General features: G+C 44.6%; 1 protein-coding gene across 2 annotated transcripts in view; it reads right to left on the minus strand.

Moving 5' to 3' along the window:
- The window catches only part of IL13RA1 (interleukin 13 receptor subunit alpha 1), an 81,268-nt gene that overhangs the window by 583 nt on the left and 61,830 nt on the right, over nucleotides 1–18,855 (minus strand). Inside the window, exons 11-12 of one of the 2 annotated variants that reach the window (XR_015769436.1) lie at nucleotides 12,064–12,244; nucleotides 11,191–11,287 (exon numbers count right to left, since the gene is read on the minus strand). The exons of the other annotated variant lie outside the window; for it this stretch is intronic. The gene's annotated coding sequence lies outside the window, so the exon portion shown is untranslated. Of the gene's footprint in view, nucleotides 1–11,190; nucleotides 11,288–12,063; nucleotides 12,245–18,855 lie in introns of those variants that run through there. 2 annotated transcript variants of the gene reach the window in all.

An 18,855-nucleotide genomic window follows, 5' to 3' on the forward strand; every position in this document is an offset into this window, starting at 1 on the left:
CGTGGTCTTGCCGAAATTGTATGCAAAGATTCTGGACTCTGTAGGAAACTGAATCACGGCCACCCAAATATACCAAGTCCTCATCCCTGGAACCTGTAAATGGTACCTTGTAAAGTGAAAGAGTCTTTGCACTGGTGGTTAGATTAAGGATTTTGAGGTGGGGAGATTATCCTGGAGTATCTGGATGGGCCCTAAATGCAATCACATGCGCTCCTGAGAGAGAAGAAGAGGGAGAGCTGACGCACACTGAAGAGGAGAAGGTGACATGAAGACAGAGGCAGGGAGTGGAGTGGTGTGGCCACAAGCCCAGGAATGCTGGCAACGTCCGGAAACGGAGAGGCCAAGTTGGGAGCACTGCCCTGCCCACTCCTTGCATTCGCCTGAAGAAACTGATGTTGAACTTCCGGTCTCCAGAACTATGAGAGTATAAATTTTTCTTGTTTTAAGCCGCTGAGTTTGTGGTAATTTGTTATGGCAGCTGAATCCACAGCTTTGTCGATTTTTAGAGGGGCCTGTGGTCCAGTAATGGTTAAAAACCCCTCTCTTCCAATCTTTCTTCATTAATATCTTGCTCCTTTGGGGCGCCTGGGTGGCTCAGATGGTTAAGCGTCTGCCTTCGGCTCAGGTCATGATCCCAGGGTCCTGGGATCGAGTCCCGCATCGGGCTCCCTGCTCCTTGGGAGCCTGCTTCTCCCTCTGCTTCTCTCTCTCTCTCTCTGTCTCTCATGAATAAATAAATAAAATCTTTTTTTAAAAGATTTTATTTATTTATTTGAGAGAGAGAGAATGAGAGATAGAGAGCACGAGAGGGAAGAGGGTCAGAGGGAGAAGCAGGCTCCCCGCTGAGCAGGGAGCCCGATGCGGGACTCGATCCCGGGACTCCAGGATCATGACCTGAGCCGAAGGCAGTGGCTTAACCAACTGAGCCACCCAGGCACCCAAATAAATAAAATCTTAAAAAAAAAATCTTTCTCCTTCATTTTGTACTGCAGGAAGAAGTGTGAGGAATAACACACCCTTCGACCAGACCCCCCGAACTGCAGCTCTCTGCCGGTGATACAGTTCTTCCGTTTCTCACCTCGAGGACAGGGTTCTAGGTTGCCCTTCTGTGAGCTCCTGAGTGGACCACTCCTTTGCTGGATTTGGCATCCCTGGCCTCAGAGAAGGAGCCACCCCATGAAGGATGAATGGGGCAGAAGCTAGGGGCTCCATGTACTAGCCTGCTAGGGCTGCCATAACAAAGTGCCACAGATTGGGTGGCTAAAACCACAGACATGGATGTTCTCACAGTTCTGGAAGCTAGCTGTTCAGGTCGAGGTGCCCACGGGATTGGGTTCTCCTGAGGTCTCTCTCCTGGGCTTGCAGAGAGTTACAGTCGTGCTGCCTCTCCACAGGGTTGATGCTCTGTGTGCCTGCTCTGATGTTCAAATTTCCCCTTCTAAGATTTTATTTATTTATTTATGTATGTATGTATGTATGTATGTATTTGAGAGAGGAAGAGAGAGTGAGTGAGAGGGAGAGAGAACCTCAAGCAGACTCTGCGCTGAGCACAGAGCCTGACGCGGGGCTCGATCTCACAACCCTGACATCACGACTGGAGCCGAAACCAAGAGTCGGACGCTCAACTGACTGAGACACCCAGGCGTCCCTCCAATTTCCTCTTCTTATAAGGACCCCAGTCATATTCGACTAGGACCCACTCTCACAGCTTCATTTTGACTTAATCACTTCTTTTCAGGGCCCATCTCCAAATACAGTTACATTCTGAGGTACTGGAGGCTAGGGCCCCTACACACGTTCTTTGGAGGGACACAATTCAGCCCATCACGCTCTATTTTCCCTTACTTTTGGTTCTGGGAAAGCGTGTCTCCTTTCCCTAATGTACAGTGTAGCCAGGAGGTCCCTGTGGGACTTTCGGGGCTCAGGGTGGTGGTGGCATGCACTGTCCAAGGGGACCACCCAAGTTCAAGGTTGTTGCTGTGTTGCTTGTTCTTGACTGGTGATGCTTGGAAGTAAGTGAACAACTGGATGCCCTTCAGCTCCTGTTGGATTCTTCTTTAGCCTGTCGAGATACTTCGCCTGCTCCTTCCTGCTTTCTTATTTCCAACCCTACTACTTAGCATCCCTTGGAGTATATGATCCAAATCTGGAGGCGAAGCCCCTTCCATCTCAGGACTGTGGCCTGTCTCTTGTGGATGGAACAGTGTAGGGTGGGGAGGGTGGTAGAAGTAGGGAGAAGGCAGGCCGGCCACCTTGCAGAGTCAGGGGTGAGCTGGCAGTGGCTTATGGGTTAACTTCGGACTGTTCCTTTGGCTCCCCAGCACTAGGACATCTGACCCTGGCCTCTAAGCAGATTCTTTTTCTGGATTTGAACGGTTTCATCACCACGTCAGGTCATTTGCAGCTGGACCTGGTGGGTGGCATCCAAGAAGACAAAGACGAGACCTCAGAGCTCTGGCAGAAATGTTGAAAGGAAACAGAGGGTGTATCAGGTGTCCAGGTTGGGTCATTAGAACAAAGAGAGGGTCTTTCCACACGGGGCTAGGAGGAGCATTTGCTAAGCCAGCTCTGGTCGGTTAGAGCATCCCTTATCTCTGGCTTCCTGTTTTGGGGGTTTCCGGGGACACTTCCAACCACAACGATTCAGGCTCTGATGGCTCTAAGGAGGCCACATTTTGTTTTCCAGTTGCAAAATATAAACTTTAAAAAACCCGATGATTACGAGCTAAAACTTTCAGTTGAATCAGTAATAGCTACCTTTGGTTGCCTCGCTCCTCTTTGTCAGGAATTTTCCATCCATTATGTCCCTTCAGCATCTCCAGCAGTCCTGTTGAGACATTGTTCTCCCACCAAAGTAGCTAAGGGCTTGCAGACACTTCACACCGGAACTCTGGCTCATGGGAAGTCAGAGCCGAGTGGCAATGTTTATGAAAGACCCTCCCCAGACTAAGCTGGGACCCCATGGGCAGCATCTCTCATGAAAATCGTCCACGAGATGGTGATAAAAAGCTATTTTTAGACAAACAAAAACTAAGAGAGTTTGTCACTGGCAGACTGCACTAATGGAAATTCTAAAGGATGTACTTTGGGAGGAAAATTATCTTAGAAGAAGGAGATGCAGGACGGAATGAAGAGCAAGGAAAGTAATAGTACGTGGGCAATACAACTGAACATTGATGGAAGAAGGAATCATAAAAACGTCTGTTCTGTTTTTTTAAAAAATAAAGTACTTTACAATATGAAGAGACGTCAGGAGCGACATAAGTGGAGCTCAAGTTTTCTAAGAACCTCATTTCATATTGGAAGTGATTTAGGTACTTATTAAATCTAGACTTTTATCAAAGGTAATAATGTATGTAGGAAGTAATAGGATGTAATTATTAAAATAATAGCAAGAAAATGTAAATCTTCAAACCAGGAGACAGGGGAAAATAATTTAAAATTTTAAAATTTCTCAATTCTTTTTAAGTCAAGAAAGAAGAGGCAAAAGAAGCATAGGCAGGGGGCGCCTGGGTGGCTCAGTCGTTAAGCGTCTGCCTTCGGCTCAGGTCATGATCCCAGGGTCCTGGGATCGAGCCCCGCATCGAGCTCCCTGCTCCGCGGGAAGCCTGCTTCTCCCTCTCCCGCTCCCCCTGCTTGTGTTCCCTCTCTCACTGTTTCTCTCTCTGTCAAATAAATACATAAAATCTTAAAAAAAAAAAAAAGAAGCATAGGCAGAACCAATACAAGCACAAAATAAAATGGTAGCTTGGGGAAAAAAGGGGTAGCTTGAAACCCCAATCTATCAATAATTTTATTAAATGTTTATGAGCTAAATGCTCAAGTATTGTCAAATAGGATTATCAAATACATCCATATGCTGTTTAGGATAGACAAATCCAGGGCGCCTGGGGGACTCAGTCGGTTAAGCCTCTAGCTCTTGGTTTCAGCTCAGGTCATGATCTTGGGGTCATGAGATCGAGCCCCGTGTCAGGCTCCATGCTCAGCGGGGAGTCTGCTAGATATTCTCTCTCCCTCTCCCTCTGACCCTGCTCACACAAGCTCTCCTCTCTCTCCCTCTCTAAAATAAATGAGACTTTAAAAAAAAGGGGGGGTCACCTGAGTGGCTTAGTCGGTTAAGTGTCTGACTCTTGGTTTCAGCTCAGGTCGTGATCTCAGGTTCCTGAGAGCGAGCCTGCATCCTGCTCGGCGCTCTGTGCAGAGTCTGCTTCAGTTTCTCTCCCCCTCTCCTTCCGCCCCTCCCCTCCCCAGCACTTGGGGAGAGAAATCCAAAATATAAGGATACAGATAGGTTGACAGTAAAAAGGTGGAGAGAGATAAATCATACAAATAATTATGCAAGTGATAGAAAACATGTATAGTGATATTCACATCAGACAAAATACAATTAAAAGGCAAAAAGCATTATCAGAGATACAGAAGTTCATTTCATAATGATAAAAGATTCAGTTCACCAGGAATGATTATGCATTTATAACAAAACCTGGAAAAGTTAACTTACTAGAAGGAGAAATAGACAAATATACAATCAGAGTGGGAGGTCTTTCCCCACCTCTCTCAGTACTTCGTCAAAGAGACAAAACACATGTCTCTAAGGATATAGAATTTTTGAACAACATAATTAATAATCTGAGTTTATAGCCAAAGTATAGGACATTGCAATCAATAACTACAGAAGACACATACAGAACCTTTATAAAATTTGACCATGTACTAAGCCAAAAGGCAAGTCTTCACACATTTCAAAAAATTGGAATCTGATCATAATGCAAATAAGTTACACATTGATAACTATAAAAGATAACTGGAAAATCTCTGTATGTTTGGAAATGAAGATACACATTCTGGAATAACTGATGGGTCAAAGAAGAATGATAATGGAGTTACAAAACATTTGTAGTTGAACAATAATGAAACTACATCAAAACTTGTGGGATGCAGCTAAAGCAATGCTTAGAGGGAAAAAGTATCTCATAGCAATGATGAAAGGCCAAAAGCTGATGAGTTAAGTATCCACTGCAAGACTTAAAAAAGCAAGGGGCGCCTGGGTGGCTCAGTCGTTAAGCGTCTGCCTTCGGCTCAGGTCATGATCCCAGGGTCCTGGGATCGAGCCCTGCATCGGGCTCCCTGCTCAGTGGGAAGTCTGCTCTCCCTCTCCCGCTCCCCCTGCTTGTGTTCCCTCTCTCGCTGTGTCTCTCTCTGTCAAATAAATAAATAAAATCTTTAAAAAAAGACTTAAAAAAGCAAACAAGATAATCTCAACAAAAGTAAGAAAACATGAAATTATAAAGAACAGAAATTAATGAACTAGAAAGAAAGAAAAAATCCCCACAATTCAATGTCCTCTCTTGACAATTCTATTAAACATTGTACTGGGGTATGATCTAATGATTTATAAGAAATATATATTTTGTCATTCAGATGACCAAAATAATATTCCTCAGATATATTGATTCTTCATCCCCAGTTCCTGTAAATGCTTCAGAGGCATAAAGGTGAAGTGGGTGTCTTGTTATTAATGAAGGTTGACTTTTGGACCCCACACAAGGGTAGGGGCTGGTTGCCAGGAGGACCAACCAAGTGATTAAAGTGTTGGAACTGGGCCTGGGCGCCTGGGTGGCTCATTTGGTTAAGTGGCTGCCTTTGGCTCAGGTCATGATCCTGGAGGCCCAGGATCGAGCCCCGTATTGGGCTCCCCGCTCAGCGGGGAGTCTGCTTCTCCCTCTGACCCTCCCCCTTCTCATGCTCTCTCTCTCATTCTCTCTCTCAAATAAATAAACAAAATTTAAAAAAAAATAAAGTGTTGGAACTTTCAGTCCCACCCACACTGGAGAAGGGGGAGGGGCTGCAGGTTGAATCAACCAATGGCCAACGGCTTAGTCAATCAAGACTGTGTAATGAAGCCTCCATAAAACCCAGAAAGGACAGCTTTTTGAAGAGCTTCCATGCTTGGGAAACCAGAAGGCTTCCACATGCCACAGAACCAGGCCCCAAGCTCCGTGAGGACAAAAGCTCCTTTGTTCAGGACCTCACCCTATATATCTCTTCATCTGGCTGTTGATTCGTATCCTTTATCATATTCTTTCATAAACTGGTAAACATAAGTGTTTCCCGGAGTTCTATGAGCCACTCTAGCAAGTTAATCAAACCGAAGGAGGAGGTCGTTGGAACCTCCAATCCATAGCCAGACAGAAGCACAGCGAACAGCCTGGGCTTGAGACTGGCATCTAAGGTGGGGGTGGGGGACCCTCTTGTAGGACTGAACCTTTAACCTGTGGAATCTGATGCCACCTCTGGGTAGACAGGGTCAGAATTACACTGAATTCTCAGACCCCCTGGTGGTGTTTGAGACTTGCTTGGTGTTGGCCGGGGGAATCACCTCTCCATGGTGGAGTTGGGTCTAGGAATCCTGAAAAGATGGGGGTTCTAGCCAGGGAAATTAGGCCAGAAAAAGAAATACACAACATCCAGATTGGAAAGAAGTAAAATGATCTCTATTTGTAGATGATACGATTTTGTACATAGAAAATCCTAAGGAAACCACTGAGACACTACTAGAACAAATAGATTAGTTCAGCATGATTGTAAGATACAAGATTACTATACAAAACTCAATTGTATTTCTATACACTAGCAATGAACAACCCAAAAATGAAATTAAGAAAACAATTCAATTTACAGTAACATCAAAAATAAAATATTTATGAATAAATTTTAAAAATGTGAGACTCCTACCATAGGAACCACAAATCATTGCTGAAAATACTTAAAGATCGAGGGGCACCTGGCTGGCTCAGTCAGTAGGGCATGTGACTCCTGATCTCAGGGTTGCAAGAGTTTGAGCCCCACATTGGGCATGGAGCCTACTTAAAATTTTTTAAAAAAGAAATTAAAGATCCAAATAAATGGAAAGATATTTCATGTTCATGAATTGGAAGACTTAGGATTGCTAAAATCGTGATCTACAGATTGACCTACAAATTCAGTGTGATCCCTATCATAATCCCAGTTGTCTTCTTGGTAGAAATGGACAAGCTGATGGTAAAGTTCATGTGGAAATGCAGGGGACCCAGAATAGCCAAAACAATCTTGAGAAAGAAGAGCAAAGCTTGAAGATTCACACTTCACAATTTCAAAACTTATAAAAAGCTACAGAATCAAGACTGTGTGGTACTTGCATGAGAATAGATATACAGATCAGAATAGAATAGAATTGAGCATCCAAAAATAAATCCATACATTTATGGTCAACTGATTTTCGACAAGGGTGCCAGATCATTCAGTGGGGAAAAATAGTCTGTGCAAGAAATGACACAGGGACAGTTATATATCCACATACAAAATAATGAAGTTGGACCCCCACCTCACACCACATATACAAATTAATACAAAATAGGTCATAGATTTAAATATAAGAGCTAAAATTATAAAACTCTTAGAAGAAATCATAGTAGAAGTTTATATTTGTGACCCTGAGTTAGGCAGAACCTTCCATGACACCAAAGCACAGGCAACAAAAGAAAACACAGATAAATAGACTTCATCAAAGTATAAAACTTTTGTGCATCAAAGGACACTATTGGGAAAGGGAAAAAACAATCCACAGAATGAGAGAAAATATGTGCAAGTCGTATATCTGATAAGGGACTTGTATCTAGACTATATAAAGTACTTTTATAACTCAATAATAAAAAGACAAATAATCTGGGCACCTGGGTGGCTCAGTCGGTTAGGTGTCTGCCTTCGGCTCAGGTCATGATCCCAGGGTCCTGGGATGGAGACCCATGTCAGGCTCCCTGCTCAGTGGGAAGTCTGCTTTTCCCTCTTCCTCTGCCCCTCCCCCCACTCATGTTCTCTCTCCCTCAAATAAATAAAATCATTTTTTATTTTTTATTTTTATTCTTTAAGATTTTTATTTATTTATTTGAGAGAGAGAGAGAGAATGAGAGAGAGAACACGAGAGGGGGGAGGGTCAGAGGGAGAAGCAGACTCGCCGCTGAGCAGGGAGCCTGATGTGGGGCTCGATCCTGGGACTCCAGGATCGTGACCTGAGCCGAAGGCAGTCGCTTAACCAACTGAGCCACCCAGGCGCCCCTAAAATCATTTTTTTTTAAAAAAAGACAAATAATCCAATTAAGAATGGGCAAAGGAGGGGCGCCTGGGTGGCTCAGTCATTAAGTGTCTGCCTTCGGCTCAGATCACGATCCCAGGATCCTGGGATCGAGCCTCGCATTGGGCTCCCTGCTCCGCAGGAAGCCTGCTTCTCCCTCTCCCACTCCCCCTGCTTGTGTTGCCTCTCTCGCTGTGTCTCTCTCTGTCAAATAAATAAATACAATCTTAAAAAAAAAATGGGCAAAGGATCTGAATAGGTATTTTTCCAGGGAAGATACAGAAATGGCCAATAAGCACATGAAAAGATGCTCAACATCATTAGCCATCAGGGAAATGCAAATGGAACCCATAATGAGAGACCACTTTATACCTACAAAGATGTCTACAATAAAGAAGACAGACAGTAACAAGTGTTGGCAAGGCTATGGACAAATTGGAATCCTCAAATATTGCTGGCAGGAATGTAAAATGATACAGCCATTTTGGCAATTTCTGGAATTTCCTCAAAAGGTTAAATACAGAATTACCATACCATGCAACAATTCCACACCTAGGTGAATACCGAAGGGAATTGAAAACATCTACCCACATCAAAACTTGTACATGAATGTTCAGAGCAGCATTGAAAGTAATAGCCAAAAGGTGGAAACAACCCGAAAGTCCATCAACTGATGGACGAATAGAAGGAATGAAGTACTGATCCACGCTACCACACCCATGAACCTTGGAGACATGATGCTAAGTGAAAGGAGCCAGTCACCAAAGGCCACGGATTCTATGGTTCCATTTATATGAAATGTTCAGAAGAGGGGCGCCTGGATGGCTCAGTCGGTTAGGCAGCTGCCTTCGGCTCAGCTCATGATCCTGGGGTCTTGGGATTGGGCCTCACGTCGGGCTCCCTGCTCAGTGGGGAGCCTGGTTCTCCCCTGCCTGCCATTCCCCCTGCTGGTGCTTGCTCTCTCGCTCTGTCAAATAAATAAATAAAATCTTTTTAAAAAATGTTCAGAAGAGCCAAATCCAAAGTGATGGAAAGTAGGCTAATGGTTGCCAGGGGCTGGGGGGAGGAGAGAAAAGGTGGCGACTGCTAATGGGTACAGGGTTTCATTTCAAGGTGACGGAAAAGTTGTAAAAATCGATCGTGATAATGATTGTACAGCTCTGAATATATTTTAAAAACCACTGAATTGTATACCTTAAAAGGATGAATTGTATGAGTGTGCACTGTATCACGATAAAGTTGATTTTTTATCATTTGTTCATTTTTATGTATTTATCTTTTTAACTAGGCTCCACACCCAACATGGAGTTCGAACTCACGACCTGGAGATCAAGAGTTGTGCACTCTACTGACTGAGCCAGCCGGTTGCCCCTATATTTTTATTTATTTTTTCAGATCGCTTTCACATCTGTGTTTTTAAAAATTTTAAGTGGCTTAGATTTTCTTTTATTCTTGAAGTATAGTTGACACGTAGTGTTGTATTAGTTTCAGGTGTACAATGCAGTGAGTTGACAATTCCACACATTACTCAGTGCTCGCCACAAGAGGAGTCTCCATTGGTCACTACACGGATGTTATTACAATATTGTCGACTAAATTCCCTGTGCTGTACTTCTCATCTCCGTGATTTATTTATTTTATAACCGAAGTTTGTATGACTTAATTCCCTTCATCGATTTCCCCCCGCCCTCCCCTCTGGCAGCCACCAGTTTGTTCTCTGTGTTTTAAGAGTCTGTTTGGGTTTTTTGTTGGTTGGTTGGTTGGTTGGTTGGTTGGTCTTGTGTTTTAGATCCACCAGAAGTGAAATCATATGCTATGTGTCTGTCTCACGGACTGATCTAGAGCAAGAGAGGGAGGAGGGTGTTGTGCAGAGGCGGAAGGCAGGCCGGACAGCCCTGGGTGTCCCCCTGGTGGAGGGAGGCTGGCGGGTGAGCAGCCTCTGAGGCTGCTGGCCTTTCCGGTGTGTGTGATCAAGGGGAACACTGAACCACGTCCTGGAGGCCTGGGTTCAAATGGCAGCTCTGCCGCTCTTGGAACAATTCATCAGTCTCTGGGTGTGTCAGTTTCCTCATCTAAAGGGCAGATGTAGTAACAATGGGAGCTCTTTCATCAGACTGTGGCGAGGACCACATAAGATCATGCTATAAAAGCACTGTGAGGGGCGCCTGGGGAGCTCAGTCGGTGAAGCGTCTGCCTTCGGCTCAGGTCGTGATCCCAGGGTCCCGGGATCGAGCCCCGCATCGGGCGCCCCGCTCAGCAGGGAGTCTGCTTCTCCCTCTGCCTCCACCCCTCCCCCTGCTCATGCTCTCTCTCTCTCTCTCTCTCTCTCTCAAATTAAAAAAATAAATAAATAAAGCACTGTGAAAGCTCGTGGTATACAGAAAGACAAGGTTATGTTTTTGCTTGCTTTCTTTACTTGTGCGTCCCTGGCACCTGGGACAGTGTCTGGCACACAGAAAGTTCTCAATAAACACTTGTTGAATGAATGAAGAATATATATACTAGATTATGAGTACTATTTGGAAGACTAGGTGCTCGCGATAAGCAAAAGTAGGAGAGAGGCAGAAGCAAGTTTCTGCACCCTTCTCCTTGGAGCCCCGTCCCCTGTCCCTTGACAGGGAGGTGCCCTGGAGGTATCAATACCCAGTGTGCTCATGCTACCACGTTTCCCCTTGCCCAGCCCGCTTGGGACCGGCCACGAAAAGGGCAATGGCTGCCATTCCTCCAGAGCTTCTTACCGTTCTTGGCACTAGCCTTTGCATGCACATCTTCAGCTTCAGCTTCCAATCTACCCCCAGGTTTCATGACTATTTTTCTTGGGGAAAAAAAAATACATATTAATGGCTCTAAAGCTTGAGTTTTCTCACTGAAGCTGTAAGGCAAATCGTACCACAGAAACTCGATGGTATGTGGGAAGGGGCCCAGCCACCATAGCTGTGCCATTAGGCGTGGCTGTGACTGACCGGGGCGAGAGCAGGGACCAGGCCCAGGGGCGCGAGCTGCTGGGGCTCTGCTTCCTGAGGTGGTCCCCAGTGTTGTGACGAGCCGGCTAAAGACCCCTCCTGTTGCTGGGTTCCAACCTGCACTAAGGCGCCGAGGCTTTTCTATTCCTTTCATAGCTTCATCTCTGGGACACGGCAGCTGTCATTCAAATCCAGGTAATCTCTTTTCAGTGCTCTGTGACATTTAAGGGAGCAGATGGAACGGCTTGTCAGATGCTTGTCGGAAGCTGCTCACCTGGGCCCACAAATCCTTCCCCTCAGCCAACAGATTTTTCATAAAGGAGCGCTAATCTCTCTGGCTTACTGCCCTTTGCATCCCTACAACCTTAGATGCTGGGGCCATTGGCTAGGTTCAGAACCTTCTGGTAGGCTCTCCCATACCACCACCTCCACCCTTCCTTTGTAATTCTATCACAGGTAGAAAGAATAGAACTACTTGTTGATTACCTTGGGTCTTCCCTAAGTGCCCCCAAGTTCCATGGCAGTAGATGGAACTGACTACCTTCTCTGCTGGACTCATGGTGCCCAGCTGGGCCTGGCCCAAAGCAGATGCTTAATCCATATTTGTCGAAGAATGAAATAATGAATGAACTAACAAGTGAGTGAGAGAGAAAAGTAGAATCACATAAATGTGGTAATCATTCTCAAACCTTTGAAGAGCCGTCATATGGAAGAGGAAGGATTTTTTTATTAACTTTTTCTTTTGAGATAATTTCAAGATTACAGAATAGGTACAAGAGGGGTGCCTGGGTGGCTCAGTCATTAAGCATCTGCCTTCGGCTCAGGTCATGGTCCCGGGGTCCTGGGATCGAGCCCTACATCGGGCTCCTGCTCGGCGGGAAGCCTGCTTCTCCCTCTCCCACTCCCCCTGCTTGTGTTCCCTTTCTCTCCGTGTCTCTCTCTGTCAAATAAGTAAATAGAAATCTTAAAAAAAAAAAAAAGAATAGGTACAAGAATACTATAAAGAGGGGCGCCTGGGCGGCTCAGTCGGTTAAGCTTCCAACTCTTGATTTTGGCTCAGGTCGTGATGTCAGGGTTGTGGGATGAAGCCCCGCGTGGGGCTCTGCTCGGCACGGAGTCTACTGGAGAGTCTCTCTCTCTCTCTCTCCCTCTGCCCCTCCCTCTGCTTGAGCTATAAATAAATAAATAAATAATAAATAAATAAATAAATAAAACCTTTAAAAAAATACTACAAAGAATCCTCCTAGACTATCTATCCAGATCCCACCAATTGTGAATATTTTGCGACTCTCTCCCTACTTACGTATTAATGTTCTTTTTTCTGAACCATTTGCAGAACTATTGTATATGTCATTTCACTTCTTTTCATATTTCAGTGGGTAATTTCCAAGGACAAGGACATTCTCAGAGATAACTACAGCACGGTTATCAAATTCAGGATCTACCATCTACAGTCCTTGCTCCCAGTTTGCCAATAGTGTGGAAAACTTTTTTGTTCTCTTTGTTTCCCCAGGGCAGAAGGATTCACAGGTAGATGGATACACAAGGGAGACGATTTTTGACCATAGAATGTAAAGACTGATCTAAAAAAATTAGAATGGACTATCAGAGAATGAAACGGGCTCTCTCTAATAACAGAGAACTCCCTGTCGCTGGAGGTATTTAGGTGGAGACCAGATTACCTGTCAGGAACGGGGGAAGAGGAGATCCCTTAGGAACATGAGCTACAGAATAAGCTTCTCTCTGTGTGCACCTCTCCAAACGGGCTGACTTACATGCAACATTCTCGGCTTCTTTTTTTTTCCACTTAGCATTTCTAGTGTCAGGGTTGGCCCTTTGTGTGTGGCTGGAATAGCCAGTCTTTTCCATGGCATGGTGTCAAAGCAACCTCATTCCAGCAGCCTGATAGCCTTTCCCCTGACATGTTCTATGAACAGTCAGCCCCGAAATATACTACTAATGTGTATTATGTGCTTATGATGGGCCAGGCACTGGTTTAAAGTGCTTCACAAGTGTTAACTCATTACGTCTCAAAAAAAAAATAAAAATAAAAATAAAAAAAAACCCAGGATGTATCTACTATTATCCTTATTTTACTGATGAGGAATCTGAAATTCAAGTAGATTTTTGATATCTTGCGTTGGTTCAGATCCAATGTGTTAGCATATTTAAGACATTATGTTCCAATTCAAATGAGTGTATGTGGAGATTTTAAAAATTGGCTCAATTCTTAGAAAGGAAAAAAAGTGAAAGAAACTGAAACACGGTGCTTTGGGACTTCAAGAATATTAGTATTTCTTTATCTTCTTATATGTGTTCTTTTCCAAAAAGGGCAGGCTAATACAGAGTTTGGGGGGTTATTTTTGTTGTTGTTGTTGTTCTGTATTTCTTTAAGATTTTATTTATTTGAGAGAGAGAGTGCACGCAGAGGGGAGAGGGGCAGAGGGCGAGGGAGAAAGAGTCTTTTTTAATTGTTATGTTAATCACCATACATTACATCATTAGTTTTTGATGTAGTGTTCCATGATTCATTGTTTGTGCATAACACCCAGGGCTCCACGCAGAATGTGCCCTCTTTAATACCCATCACCAGGCTAACCCATCCCCCCACCCCCCTCCCCTCTAGAACCCTCAGTTTGCTTCTCAGAGTCCATCGTCTCTCATGGTTCGTCTCCCCCTCCAACTTACTCCCCTTCATTCTTCCCCTCCTGCTATCTTCTTCTTTTTCTTTTTTCTTAACATATGTTGCATTATTTGTTGCAGAAGTACAGGTCTGTGATTCAACAGTCTTGCACAATTCACAGCGCTCACCATAGCACATACCCTCCCCAATGTCTATCACCCAGCCGCCCCATCCCTCCCACCCCCCACCATTCCAGCAACACTCGGTTTGTTTCCTGAGATTAAGAATTCCTCATATCAGTCAGGTCATATGATACATGTCTTTCTCTGATTGACTTATTTCACTCAGCATAACACCCTCCAGTTCCATCCACGTCATTGCAAATGGCAAGATCTCCTTCCTTTTGATGGCTGCATAATATTCCATTGTGTATATATACCACATCTTCTTTATCCACTCATCTGTCGATGGACATCTTGACTCTTTCCACAGTTTGGCTATTGTGGACATTGCTCCTATAAACATTGGGGTGCACATACCCCTTTGGATCCCTACATTTGTATCTTTGTGGTAAATACCCAGTAGTGCAATTGCTGGATCGTATGGTAGCTCTATTTTCAACTGTTTGAGGAACCTCCATACTGTTTTCCAGAGGGGATGCACCAGCTTGCATTCCCACCAACAGTGTAGGAGGGTTCCCCTTGAGGGAGAAAGAGTCTTAAGCAGACTCCGCACTGAGCGTGGTGCCCAATGCGGGGCTCAATCTCACGACCTTGTGATCACGACCTGAGCCGAAACCAAGAGTCAGAAACTTAACCAACTGCACCACCCAGGTGCCCCTGGTTCTATATTTCTATGTTTCCTGATTTTCTGATTGTTGTTGTAACTATTATTTTTATTTTAAACACCTACTTTTCACTTTAATTGACATGCCAATTCCAGACTCAAGACTCTCCGAGGGACTGTGTGTATAAAGCTGATGAATCTCCCTATTGCACTATCATCCCAGAAGACAGAGGAACCAGGACAATGGCTCCTTATTTCCAAAGCCTTGGGGATTTCATATTTTTCAGAATAGTTATCTCCTGGCCAATTTGTACTAATCGTTCAAATTTCAGCTTAAATGTCAGAAAAGTTTTCACTACCCTTCAAGATGTGGTCAGATTCCCGTTTCCTGCTCCCACTGCAGCATCCACCTTTCCCTCAGAGCAACGATCACACTTCTTATGACTGTCTTCTGTCTTTACAGTTAGACTGTCATACAATTTTATTTATTTATTTGAGAGAGAGTGAGAGTGAGAGCACGGGAGTAGGGTGAGGGGCAGAGGGAGAAGCAGACTCCCCGCCGGGCAGGGAGCCCAATGCGGGGCTTGATCCCAGGACCCTGGGATCATGACCTGAGCCGAAGGCAGACGCTTAACGACTGAGCCACCCAGGCGCCCCTGTCATACAACTTCTTGAGGGGCCACATCTGTTTTCCTCCCCAACGTGGCTTCAGTGCTTAGCACAGTGTACCCACTCAATAAATGTTTGCTAAATGAATGAACCGAAAAGACGAAGACCCGGTTCCACTCCAGAAAAGGAGGTTGGCAAAAGAAAACATCGAAGGAGGAAGCGGTGCCCCTGGAGGCAAAAACGAGGGTGTCCTAATATCAAAAGTCAAAGCCAACCAGTGACTCGGTCAAAACGAGGGATTTGGTGGGTCCAGCGGAGAGCTGTGGTCCCAGCCAGAACCTTGGTCGGCAGCTACAGGACAGCAGCGGGGGCAGGAAAGAGCTCAATTCGGTGCCAGCATGCCATAGCTGGCCGGAAGTAGTCTGCTGTCAAGGGTTAAATGCTTCCAGAAAGAAAGGATACTACAGAACACGTGCCCCCCCAGTTTCCTCCGTTGGGGATGGAGGAATAGACCTAGCCTAAAAAGACTTCGAGGAAGAACTATAAAAGGTTTTTGAGAGGAGGGGTCTTGGTGGCCCCCAAATCATGTCCCCTCTCCCTAAGTGGCAATCACAGAGCTGCCATTAGCATTTCTCCATGCAGCCCCCAGATGGCAGCAGTGTGTTACTCTGGAGCTGCGAGTTGCTGGTAAGGGCTCTGCCTTGCGGTCTCGCTTGCCACTGCATGACTGCCCTGTAGCAAGCTCAGATTTGGAATTTCTTCACCCTGTGCCCAGAGGCTTGCAATGAGTCTTCTGGGAGTGAGCCCACTGCTCTTTTCCCGGGGGCTGGCTCCCGCACCCCTGACTCTTGAAGTTGCTTTGCTCTCATTGCCACCCGAGTGCCCTCCAACCTTGTTGGAAATCATGACCCAGTGGTTCCCGCCAACAGCCTACAGTCCACATGTCCAAAACAGAATTCGTGTTTCTCATCCGCCCCCTCCCTCACCCCCACTCCAGGCTTTGCTTCTCTATAGCATCTTGAACATCTCCTGTTCATTCGTCAAGTCCTGGTGAGTCCACCTCTAAAATATTTCAGATCTGAGTTCTCTTTTCTAATTTCCCTGGCACAGGAGAGCCTCGCCACCTCTCAACTAAGCTCCTACCTCATTGGCTTATCTCCATCATCTTCCTCCCACAATCCATCCTGCTACCACCATCTGTGACTTTGCCCAACCTCTTCCCAGGACAAGAATGCCCCCTTTTGTGAATCTGTTCAGATTCGACTCACACTTCAAGGTTCAGATCATTCCTTCTATTGCCTGTCTACAGCACTTCGACCTCCTTTTATAGCTTTAATTTTTCACACTCTGCCTTGAAGATTATTATTTATATATATGGATCACTCCCTCCCTCCCTCCCTTAGCCCAGGATGGCAACTACGTGGCACAAATTCTTCAAGTCACCCCCCAACCTGTACCCCATGAGAGGCATCACTAACGGATCTTAGCTGTCTTTCTGCTGAGCCTAAACGCAATCTCAAAATCCTTCTCAAAACAGTATCTCCAGGCAGAACTGGTTCACCAGATGAAACAGATGTCCCGTCCCTAGCTCGGACTCTGAGAAACAAGGAGACAGAAAGCAAGTCCTATTCTTCTTTGAACCCACCACAGCATCTTATACATACTCTATACTCATGTAAAGGCTTCCTGAATGAAGGAATAAAGCAGTGGACTAGAGCAGACCCTGGTAGCAGGAATGCTGCTCCCAGACTCCACGGTTCAATTCAATCAGCTTTTTTTCACTCCAGTGGATCTACTCCATCCTGCTGGTGGTAGTCACATAGTGCATATCAATATTTCCCAATGCTATCCAAGCCAACAACTTACCAAAAGCTGCATGACTAAGTGTTCACTCAGCAGGTGGAAGGAGCACGTACTTAACCACACATCATTTCCCTCAACCTACCATGCAGACTCCTAAGCCTGTTTTTCCGGCCTGCTTTCCAGTTTTCAGTACATTTAAAAATATCCTAAAGGGGTCACGCCATTTTGGTCCTAATGAATCCATGCTTAAGTGTTTCTTCATTATCACATTTCCAACATGCTTATATCAGTCCTTATCCCAAGGGGGGAGAAATGATACAACACAGATATGCTTTCGATTGCCACGTGCACAAACATTCCCTACGCGTATTAAAAGTTGGCATTTGGTTGTGTGGGGGGTGGGGCAGTGTGTGTGTGTGTGTGTATAGGGTTGTTGTTGTTTTTTTTTTCCAAGGAAAACTGAGTGTTGGCTGTGTAAGAACTTCCAAGGCCAATCTTGAGTTTTCACTTCGTTCATGGCTGACTTACTGTCCTTATCAAGAATTTCCAGAGCCCAGTGCAAGACACAGTGACCCTAATGTGCAGTCAGAGCAATCTGGAAGGTCGTGGCGGGGAGCTACTTTGTGGTGACAGGGCCATACTCATTACTAGATGCCAATGCAGTAAGGTTTTGAGGGCCAAACAACTATTTGTTCCTAAATCCTTGCCCCTATATATAACAAAGTGTTGGTATTCAAAAATCCACCATGAGCCTTGCTGGATCCTGATTCGAACAAACAATAGAAAAAAAAGAAGTGAGACAGTTGGGGAAGTGTAAACACTGACTGGATATTTGATAATATTAAGCAATTATTGTTAATTTTTTTAAGTATGGTATACTTAATGGTATTGCAGTTTATTTCTTGATTGATTTCAGTACTTCATGTTTTCCTTTTTTTTAAAAGATTTTATTTATTTATTTGAGAGAGAGAGAACATAAGCAAGGAGACTGGCAGGCAGAGGGAGAAGCAGGCTCCCCGCTGAGCAGGGAGCCCAATGCAGGACTCATCCCAGGACCCCGGGACCATGACCTGAGCCGAAGGCAGTCCCTTAACCAACTGAACCACCCAGGTGTCCATACGTCACATTTTCTTATCTTACCTTTTTGGAAGTGATCTAGACAGTCCATGATTTTCACTTCACTCATCATTTAATTTGGCAAAACTTTATAAAGTTACTGGTTACCAAAGATTTTGGAAGCTATTTAAAAGTTTGCCTATAAACCTTTTAATCTTATTTACATCTATTTGATTTACTTGTTCTTAACAATTATGTTTAGACTACCCACAACACTTCGGGAGGCACTGGACAAAGTCAACCATTATTTCAAGTTTTTTTTTTTCTGACAAATTTGCAACAGAGATAACATGAACTTATGTGATTTTCAGTAAACACAAGCAGAAGAGAAGTTGTATATTTAATCCCGGTAACTCTAAAGACATGTCTATTTTCATTAACCCCACAACCTTAAATTAGCTTTAATAACGAACACTTTCCCTATTGTAGTTTTTTTTTTTTAATAAAAGGGGTCCTTAGTTTTTAGAGATGTGTACTGAAGTATTTACAGATGAAATGATACAACGTCTGGGATTTGCTTCAAAGTAATTCATTGTCTGTGAGATGGAGAATGGGTGGAGGTAGAGACGAAGCAAGACCAACCGTGTTGATCATTGGAGGATGGTCATTCATCTTAACAGTCTCTCTACTTTTGTTTATGTTTGAACTTTTCCATAATAAAGGATTTTTAAAAATCCACCATGAAAGCGGCAGCATGATTTTGGAAAGGCTCCTCGGACGATGAATCTCACCCAGGAGAGGGAGCCCACAAACACGTTGGCCTTCCTTGACCACGTTAGAAAGGATGAATGGATCAAACGTCTTGTTATCAGGAGGCAGAAGCCAAAAGGGAGGAGAAATGAGGT

The sequence above is a fragment of the Eumetopias jubatus genome, unplaced genomic scaffold (genome assembly GCF_037043125.1).
Source record: "Eumetopias jubatus isolate StellerSeaLion01/CBP00866 unplaced genomic scaffold, mEumJub1_p1.0 scaffold_11, whole genome shotgun sequence".
NCBI lineage: Eukaryota > Metazoa > Chordata > Mammalia > Carnivora > Otariidae > Eumetopias > Eumetopias jubatus.